Consider the following 10567-nt stretch of genomic DNA (forward strand, 5'->3'; position numbering starts at 1 on the left):
GGGCTTAAGTTAAGGAAATCAGAGATTAGCCAGAGAGCACTAAGGGGATTTAAGAAAGAATGAGTGTACCCCAAACTTTAACCGTCCTAGCTTCAATTTCCTATCTATGAGGTGAGCATAAGATTAGCATTCCCCCCATAAGACAATTGTAGGGATGATGATGCAGTCTGAAACATTTACTACTTTAATATTTCTCCAGAGTGTGCTCTACTAGCAGTGACGAAAGCTGACAAAATTCCCTGACCTCAAGAGAGGGCTCGTGATTTTTTTGATGGGAGTAGTGATGTAAGATAGTAAAATAAAATTTATGTGGGTAGATGGCACTAAATGCTATGGGAAAAAATAAAATGGAAAACAGGATGGGGAGGGCAGGATGGAGGCAGTCTGTGACATCAACGGAGGGGATTACACACAGGAAATAGACATTTTCGAGACCTCCAGGCCTTCTGAATGTGCCTGGGTATTGGTGCTATCAAACAGTTGTTAATAATAGCAAGGTAGTTATATTTAAATACAAGTTTACATCAGGGATGCATTCGGAGGAATTAAGGGTGAAGTCACATCCCAGGTGTGCTATTAAAATATTCCAGAAAAAAAAAATCACATACACAGGTAAGAATTATGTCTGCAGTGTGTTTGGGCTGTAGGGTATGACCACTGTCATTCTCCAAATACTTGCAGAGCATCTACTATGGACAACAAATACTCCCTTAACTTTGTCCGTAGGCTCTTGGAAACTGCCATTTCAAGCAAAATAATGTCTAACTAAAGCCTGTCCTGGTGGTTTCATTCAACTTTGGCTGGGATTCATTTTTTTCCTCATCAAGGTTGTAATGAAACAATGTTGAACAAAACAACTGATTTATTATTTGAGGACTTGTATGGGATGTAAAGGAGTGAGAATTTCTATTAAGAAAAATAGATGGATTAGCCTCCCTGGTGGTGCAAGTGGTTAGTTTCAGCACTATGAAGCTGTCTGCAGCCACTGCAGCGCCAGTTCAATCCCTGGCCAGGGAGCTGACCCACATGGCGCAGCAGACCTCTCCTGTCTCGCCTGCTGCTCCCTTCAGCAGTGTATTTCGGTAGATCTGCCTGTACTGCTCCCCACTCTGTCTCTGGTGAATCATCTCACCCTCTGTACCTCTGACCTACACCCTAAATAAAGCTTTTAAAAAAAAAGAAAGAAAAATAGACGGGAACCAAACATAATGGGAATTCTCTTTAAGATTAGCAAGTCAGGTCTAACATTTCAATAGAGATCTCTTAAGGAGAGGAGAGACTAAACCATGAGGCTATCTGGGAGAAAAGCTTTCCAGGCAGAGGGAACAGTAAAGACAAAGGCACTGAGGTGACACTGTTATGCCTGGAACACATTGAGTGAGAGGGTATAGTAGGTTCTTTGCTAAGATCAAGTAATGTATGTTCTGATAACCCCCTCATGGGAACCAAACAACAGCAATTGGAAAACCCCCCAAGGATATGTGCTAGTTAACAATTGCTGCATAGAAATTTTCCCAAATATAGCTGCTTAAAAGAACAAGCATAATTTCTGCATATCAGGAATCAGGTGTGGCTTAGCTGGATGGTTCTGGCTCAAGGTTGTGACGTGGTCAAGGTGTTGATTGGAGGTACAGTCTCATCTAAAGGCAGGACTGCAGGAGGGTCAGCTTTCAAGCTCAATGGAAATGTTGTTGGCATGCTTTAGTTCCTTGTTGGCTGTTGGCCAGCGGCTTCAGGATTTGTATACAGGGATCTTTCTGTAAAGTTCTTGAGTGTCTTCAGGCCATGGCTGCTAGGTTCCTCCACAGTAAGGGAAATTGGGGGTGGGGGACTAGAAAGGAGAATAGGGACAGGGAGGGGTGAAGAGTGCCTCCCTTTTTATAACCTAATATTGGAAGTGGCATACCATTACTTCTGACATTTGCTCATTGTTGGTTTATTTTTTTTTTAATTTTCTTACATCGTCAGTCATCTTTGTATAGTTATTGCTCTCCTTAGGCACGGTCCTCCCACCAATATTCCACCTGCCTACATCCAACCCTCTCCCGTGTGCCTCCCTCCCCCGCCCTGATCACCCCAGCTTCTCCCTCACTGCACACTCTAGACCGATGGTCAGGCCACGAGCTTTGTCCTTTTGCTGGAAGCTTGTCCTTTTCCTGGGTAAGGACATGCGCTCCTGGACTGCAGCAGACTGGGCTGCTCAGGTGGCCAGGGAGCTGACCCACGTGGCAGGTAGCTAGGCAGAGCATGGCAGGAACCTCTTGTAGGGCAGGGGTGGGGAGTGGTTCTCCGGATTCCTTGATTTTGGAACTTCCTGTGGTAGAGGAGACTCACCCACTTTCTCCAGACCAGGGTGGTCTCTGGGTCTCATGCCTCCTTGTGCAGACTGATCATCCCATCTATTCTGATGACTGTCACATGATACTGCTTCTGAGTCTTTTTTTTTTTTTTAAAGATTGATTTATTTATGCATACAAGAACTGGGGTGTAAACCAGAGGTGCGGGTGGGCAGTGAGAGGATTCACCAGAGACATTGGGGAGCAGAACAGGCAGATGTACTGAAATACACTGCTGAGAGGAGCAGTGGGGAGACAGGAGAGGTCTGCTGTGCCACGTGGGTCAGCTCCCTGGCCAGCCAGAGATTGAACTCATGCTACAGTGGCTGGTGACAGCTTGTTAGTGCTGTCTTTAACCCCAGCACCACCAGGGAGGCCCCACTCTGAGTCTTACAATTCTGGCATTGGGCACCTAATTCCCTGCCAGTGTCGGTAGGGAAGTTCCTCGGTGGGGACAGACTCCAGCAGGTGGTCAGTCCAGCTCCGCTTATCTCCTTTCATGGTTTCCAGTCAGGCCTGGGGTCCCAGTTACATCTCTGATGTTTTCCTCCCCCAGCTGGAAGAGAAGGAAGCCTCATTCATGTTGCTTGCATCTCTGGATCAGGGGTTTGGTTCCAGGTGCCTGGAGATACTGTAGATGGAGGTCAGGGGAGAGGTGGCCACACCAGCTCTTCCCACAGGCTTGTCTGTCATGGTTCCAACCATGTTCTGTTTGGATCCGCCCCAGATGATGACTGTGTCCAGGCTTTTGATTTGTCCCTCTCATCGCCTCATGGTCTCCAGCCTGACTGGGACTGGATTTCTGCCATTTGCTAATTGGTTTCACAGACTAACCCTGACACAGTGTGAGACTTCACAGTGATTTGAGTGCCAGAAGATGGAGATCATTGACCAGCTAGACCGCTACACTAGAGCGGTGCGTAAAAAGGCAAAGACAACACTGTCAGCCCACTGGCTTGTAATATGTAGAAAGCAATGCTTGGAAGAAGGCAAAATTCAAACACTGGGGCCTCCCTGGTGGCACAAGGGGTTAAGACTCAACCTATGAAGCTAACCGCAGCCACTACAGCACAAGTTCGATCCCTGGCCAGGGGGCAGCCCACATGGAGCAGCAAATCTCTCCTGACTCGCCGGCTGCTCCCCTCAGCAACGTTTTTCAGTCAGTCTGCCTGTTCTGTTCCCCACTCTGTCTCTGGTAAAATGCTCTCACCCCCCACACCTTTGGCCTATACCCCCATTCTTGTATGCATAAATAAATAAATCTAAAAAAAAATTAAAACACTGGTTATTCTTTTGTTAAAGGATTCTATTCCCTTTTGTTCTAGTTTCCAAATTTTCTGTAATAGGATTGACTTTTACAATAAAAGAGAATATTTTAAAGTACAATTGAGTCATATCTCTAGGTCTTTTCTGTAGGAACTACAAAAGGGAGTAAAACAAATGAAACAACGTGACAAAGAAAGAGACAACTCCAGAATAGGAGACATTCTCTAAGCCAACTGGCCTGCTTGTCCCCAAAAGCCAGTGTGGTGAAAACCAAACAAGATTCTCATTAAAAGGGATTAGAGAAAAAGAACATTAGCATTCAGTACATAAACTTTGATCAAATCTGGTCCCCTTACCCTCCCAAATAACAAATCTTAGAATAATCACAAAAATTGAACATGAACTGGATATTAAATAATACCATGGAATAAAAATGGATTTTCTTTGATGCGATAAAGTATCATGCTTATATAGTAAAATGTCCTTATTCTTAGGAAATGCTGAAATATTTACAAGTGAAGAGTGTATACATGAAAGTTACTTTCAAATGTTTAAAATCAAACATATATGTAAAAACAGCCATGCATCCCTGAAGGATAAGGATAAATTTGGAGAAAAGTATCTTTAGGGGCCTCCCTGGTGGCACAAGGGGTTAAACACAGCACTATGAAGCTAACCGGCCAGGGAGCTACCCACATGGTGCAGCAGACCTCTCCTGTTCCACCCGCTGCTCCTCTCAGCAGTGCATTTCAGTTTGCCTCTGCTCCCCACTGTCTCTGGTAAATCCTCTCACCTCTGGCCTGTTCCCCAGTTTTTGTGTGCATAAATAAATCTTTAAAAAAAAAAAAAAAGAAAGAAAAGCATCTTTAGGCAACTGTAAAGATGCTAGAGTGTAATTGCACAAACCAAAATGGTACAACTTTTGGGACCAACATCCTATATGTGGTTTGTTGTTTACTGAAATGTTATGAAGCAACCAACACACATTGTGCATAACTGCACACATAATGCATTTAACACGTTAGAAAAATGTTAACACTTGTTGATAATAAGCATAGGGTTGTGGTAGTTTTAAAATACGTCAATAAATTCTTTAACATTCCTTCCAAAGGCAGTGCCTAATTCCTTCCCCTTGAGTGTGGGCTGCACTTAATGACTCACTTTTAGCAAACAGAATAGAGCAGAAGTGAGGATGTGTAGCTTGGAGACTAGATCATAATAGGCACTGCCATCTTCCTCCGTGCTCTCTCCTCTCGCTCAGTCTGGGGGAAGCTGTTCACCATGTTGTAAGGAAGGTGCAGCGGTGCTGTGGAGAGACCTACCTGGTGAAGAGCTGAGGTCTCGAGCCAGCAGCCAGGTGAGGGGCCACTTGGGAAGCAGCTCCTCTGCTGCAGTGGAGGCTTCAGATGTCCCCAAAAGTGTCTCGAGTACATTCTCATGGGAGACCCTGGGCCAAGCCTCCCCCAGATTTCTTCTTTTTATTTTTTAAGGTTTATTTATTTATACAAGCACTGGGTACAGTCAGAAGCGTAGGAGGGTGAGAGAATTCACCAGAGCCAGAGCGGGGAGCAGAGCAGGCAGAAGGACCGAAGTACACTGCTGAGGGGAGCAGCGGGCGGCAGGAGAGGTCTGCGCGCCATGTGGGACCCTCCTCCCGTGGCTGGGCAGCAGCCGGGGATGGAACCGGTGCTGCAGAGGCTGCTGGCAGCTTCACAACCCAGCGCTCAACCACTGCGCCACCGGGGAGGCCCTGACAAGACTCTTGGGGAGAGTGAACGGCACTACAACTTCCCCTGTTGCTCCGTGAGCTGGCAATAGAAGATAACCCTCACAGCCAAGACTGGGAGAAATTTGGGGGCAAATGGGACTCCAAAACTCTGGAGTTACAACCCCCCCCCAGTGGAATCCCTGCCTCAGTTTCCCCTTTTGAAAAGTTGGAAAGCAGAAATGAAAACTAACTGACATGGGAATGAAATTAACCACATGCAATATATCACGGACTGGAACAAAGTACCTGCTCAATAAACATTATTCTTCTACTTGGGTAAGTGCCCAAATATTTGTTGTTTTTTTTTAAAGATTTATTTTTATTTATACAAGAGCCGGGGTACAGGCCAGAGGCATGGAAGGGTGAGAGGATTCACCAGACAGAGCAGGGAACAGATCAGGCAGACTGGCTGAAATACACTGCTGAGGGGAGCAGCAGGCGAGACAGGAGAGGTCTGCGGCGCCATGTGGGTATCTCCCTGGCCGGCCAGGAATCTGAACCCGCGCTGCAGAGGATGCGGACCACCTAACAGCGCTGCACTCAATCCGCTGCACCACCCCAAATATTTGTTAATGAAAGGATTGAGGCTTATGGCCGAGGTATAAACTGAGGATCAAGCCAGCAACACACAGTAGGTGCTCAGACTAGCTGCTGATTAGAGGGGAATGTTTCACAAAGTTGCAGGGAGCAGGGAGTGCTGTCACCAACTTGGCATCTTTGGCCAGATGCCAATCCCTGTCTCAGGGAACAGGAAGCCACAGCACCTCCCCTGGTGACTAATGCCCAACCTTTGGCTTAACTGACTTCTAATTTGGCGGGAAGGCATGGATCCTGTTCCACCTCAGTTTGCCACCTTTGACACTTTGTTCCTCCTTCCCCAAAGTGGCCCCTTGAACTTTCCCACTTTCTTGAACTCTGGCCCCAGCTTCCATCAGAGTTTGATCTTTTTCCTGTGGTTCCACATAGCTCAGCCAGGTCTGGGCAGAAAAATCTCTGGAAGGTTGTCTTTTTTTCTGCCCTGGCTCAAGGGCTGGCATTGGGGAGGAGAAGTATGCCCCACAGTTGGAGGTGGGAACCAGCAGAAGTGGCATTCTTGCTCTTAAACTCAATGTGTAACCTAAGGCAAGACATGTACAGCTGGGGGCTCAGTCTTCCCAGCTGTACCCTGGCCCAGGCCGGGTCCCTCTGCACAGTCTTCCTCAATCGTTATGACTCTCACTCCTATGCAAATAAAAATACAGGATGCCAGGCAAGTCTGAATTTCAGATAAAGAAATACTTTAATATACAATATTAAATTTTAACCATTTTTTTCTTCTCCCAAATTTTATTATCCCACGATTGACACCCCCTAAATCAGGGTGCATGCTGGGGATGTGGGAGTGAAAGAATTCACCAGAGATAGAGTGGAGAACAGAAAAGGCAAATTTGCTGAGATACTGATGAGAGGAGCAGGCAAGACGGGAAGGGCCACCTGCCCCCTAATTTTAACTATTTTTTAAAAAGATTTATTTTTTATTTATGCAAGAGCAGGGGTACAGGCCAGATGCGCAGGAGGTTGAAAGGATTCACCAGAGACAGAGTGGGGAACAGAACAGGCAGACTGACAAAATACACTGCTAAGGGGAGCAGTGGGCGAGACAGGAAAGGTCTGCCACGCCATGTGGGACCCTCACCATCCATCCGGGATTGAATTGGCGCTTCAGAGGCTGCGGACAGCTTCACAGCGCGGCGCTCAACCGCCTGTGCCACCAGGGGAGGCCCAATTTTAACTATTTTTAAAGAACCATGTCAGCACAGCAGACCTCACCTGTCTCTCCAGCTGTGTCCCTTAGCAGTGTATTTCAATAAATCTGCCTGTTCTGTTCTCAAAAAAAAAAAAGCCATGTCAATTTTTTGTGTGTGTCAAATATTCCTATTTGATGATATGTACTTTTGTTACTATTTTTTGTTGTGGTAAAATATGCATAAAACTTACCATTTTACCATTTTTTAGTGTACAGCTTAGTGGCATTAAGTACATTCACATTTTTGCAACCATCCATAATAAGAACTTTCTCATCTTTCCAAACTGAAATTAGTTCCCATTAAACACTAACTCTCCCTCCCCCTGATACTGTTTTACCACCTGTCTCAATGCATTTGACTCCTAAAGGCTCCTGTGGGCTCTTGCAGTATTCGTTTTTAAGCATCAGGCTATTTTATTTAGCATGATGTCCTCAAGGTCCATCCATGGTGTAGAATGTATAACAAATACTTTTTTAGTACAGATGGCATAAATATTGCATGGGACAAATATTGCATGGAATCTACTTATACTGAAAAATTGTGTAGCCGCAACTCACATTTAACTGGGCATTCTGAATTTTATCTGGTAATTCTACTTACAGCCCTTCTTCTGGCAGTTTTTATTTCTATTTTAAAATTATGTTTGTTGAGCCTCCCTGGTGGCACAAGGGATTAAGTCTCAGCACTATGAAGCTGTCGGCAGGCATTGTAGCACGAGTTTGATCCCAGCCAGAGAGCTGACCCACATGGCGCAGAGACCTCTGCTGACTCCTCTGCTGCTCACTCAGCAGTGTATTTCAGTAGATCTGCCTGTTCTGCTCCCCAACTGTCTCTGGTGAATCCCCTCACACCCCCCACATCTCTGGTCTGTACCCCAGTTCTTGTATGCATAAATGAATCAATCTTTAAAAAAATAAAATGATGTTTATTGAGGTAACATTGGTTGATAACACTGTATATGTTTTAAAGGTAGAACTTCACATCTCTACAGTTGTAAGTTATCACACTATGGCTACTACCAAGACCCCAAAAATCCTTCACCACAGCCCACTTCTCCACTCTATGCAGATGTACCACCCTCTCCATGTAGCCTCAGTTCTATAGTCAGATTTCAAGGGTTTGTTTTGGTTTGGTTTTGTTTGTTCTTTTGCTTTGTTTCTTTATATTCCGGGTGTGCATGAAATCATGGGGTATTTGTCTTTCTCCTGGTTTATTTCACTTAGCATAATCCTCTGCAATTCTATCTATCTTTTTTATAGATGAGTAGTATTCCATCAGCATATATACATCTTTAGATCCACTCATCTGTCATTGGACACTTAGGTGGGTATATTTATTTAAAGTATTATTGATATATAACTTATACAGCATGAAATCCACCTGTTTTAAGTATGCAATTCGGTACATTTTATTGCATATTTACAGAGTCATACAACCATTATCATAATCTAATTTAAAAACATTTCCATCACCTTAAAATGAAACATTGTGCCCATGCAGTCAGTCTGGATTGTACTCCCAGCTTAACGCTGTAAAAAGAGATCATTGATCTATTTTCTGTCTTCAAAGATTTGCCTTTTCTGGACATTCCATTAATGTCATCTGATGTTGAAATCATGTGACTTTTTTTGCCTGATTTTTTTCACACTTTTTGAGTTTCATTACTATTGCACTGTGTATCAATGCTTCAATTCTTTTTTGCTGAATAGTATTCATCATAAATATATGCCATATCATTTGGTTTATCCATTCACCCATCGATGGTCATTTGGGTTGCTTCCACTTTTTAGCTGTTGTGAAACGTACTACTTACTGGTGTCCAAGCTTTTATGTAGAGGGTTATTTTCATTTCTCTTGGTACAGACCTAGGGATGAATATTAAGTTTATGCTTAACTTGTAAAAAAGATTTCGAGATATATTTCCAGTGCATATGGGTGTTTTTTGAGACAAAAAAATGCCTTTTTTTTTGTATTCGGTGATCAAGTCCTTCTGTTTGCCCTAGAACTTAAAATAAAACTCAAATTTCTCAGGAAAGTTCACAAGGCATTATGACAGCTCCTCAGTGGAGCCCTTGAGCCTCGCTTCCTTCCCTCCACTCGCTCAGTCCTCCAGTGTACCCCTGATATTAGCCAATTTCTTTACGATTTTCAAGTCTGGCAAAAAAAGAACTTCCTTTAGGCTAGAGAAAGCCTCCTCCATTACGCAGCTTTTTCTTAAGCACTCAGGTGCCTTGAGGTTTTTTTTTTTTAATTATTATTTTTTAAATTCTATATATTTTTTACATCATTTTTTCATTTTTGCACAATGTATGCATTTTCATCTTGGTTATAGTCCCCATACAATGCCCCCCTCCCCCCGCCCCCCGTTTTGCTCCTACCGCTGACCCAAACCACAAATGAACATTTCTTTGCGCTGCTAGACCTTGAGCTGCTAACGGGCCCCCAGCACCCCCGGGGCTTCCTACTCCCAGGCACAGCTTTCACCCCTCTAAGAGCCGCGAAGTCACTGACGCCTCCTCAGGCTTCTCATAGAGCCCGATCAGCAGAGTCCCATTTCACAGGTGGGGAAACTGAGGCACAAAGCGATAAAGGAGCGTGGCCCCGCAGCGCTCGGCACACTCTTCTTGCACGAACGTGTGTTAAGTATTTCGTAGCTCGGGCACATGGCGCTCAAAAAGCTTCCTCACCAAGAAGAAAGTGTGCATTTTGGGGGTGTTTCTCCCGAGACAACCCCCCGAGGCCCGCCCCTCGTCCTAAGCCCCGCCCCCGGCCGGCGCCGGCGCGGCCCCGTTTGGAGCCGAAACCCTGCCCGGGGGGCGTCCGCGGCGGCAGCTCCTCGGGGCCTGCCCCGGCGCTGGCCAATGTCCACTCCCGCCCCGGGGCGCCTCTCGTGACAGCCAATGGCCCGCGGCCCTCCATTAAACCCCCTCCCTGAGAGGGGGACGCGGCGGGGCCCAACGGCGGGCCGCCTCCCGGGGCGGCCTCGGCCAGCCCCTCAACGCTAAGCCCCGCCCCAGGCGCCCCGGCCGCCCGCCTCTTCGCCCGCTGCGCCTCCGTTTCCCTCCGCCCACTTTTCCCCTTTCACCTCCCTTCACCTCCGCCCCCTCCATTAGGCCTCTGGTCACGCCCCCTGCTTCTGCCCGTTATCCAATCCCGTTAACTTGAGCTGCTCCATCCCCTCTTCTCTTTGGTCCCCGCTCTCCTCTATCCCCGCACGTGGTACTGAGCGACAGCATCGCCCACCCGTGACGGGCGAGAGGCAGGACTTCCGGTATCCCTCAGGCCAATAAACACGCTCCGGCCCGCAGTCCTGGCGGCCGCCCCCGCCCCCTCGGTGTCCCGCTCCCGCCCCCGGCTTTGCCTCCCGCCGCTGCCGCCGCTGCCGCTGCCGCCGCCGCCGCCGCCGCCGC

This window comes from Talpa occidentalis, unplaced genomic scaffold, assembly GCF_014898055.3.
Source record: "Talpa occidentalis isolate TD23 unplaced genomic scaffold, MPIMG_talOcc4v2.1 talOcc4.12, whole genome shotgun sequence".
In the NCBI taxonomy this organism is placed as follows: Eukaryota; Metazoa; Chordata; class Mammalia; order Eulipotyphla; family Talpidae; genus Talpa; species Talpa occidentalis.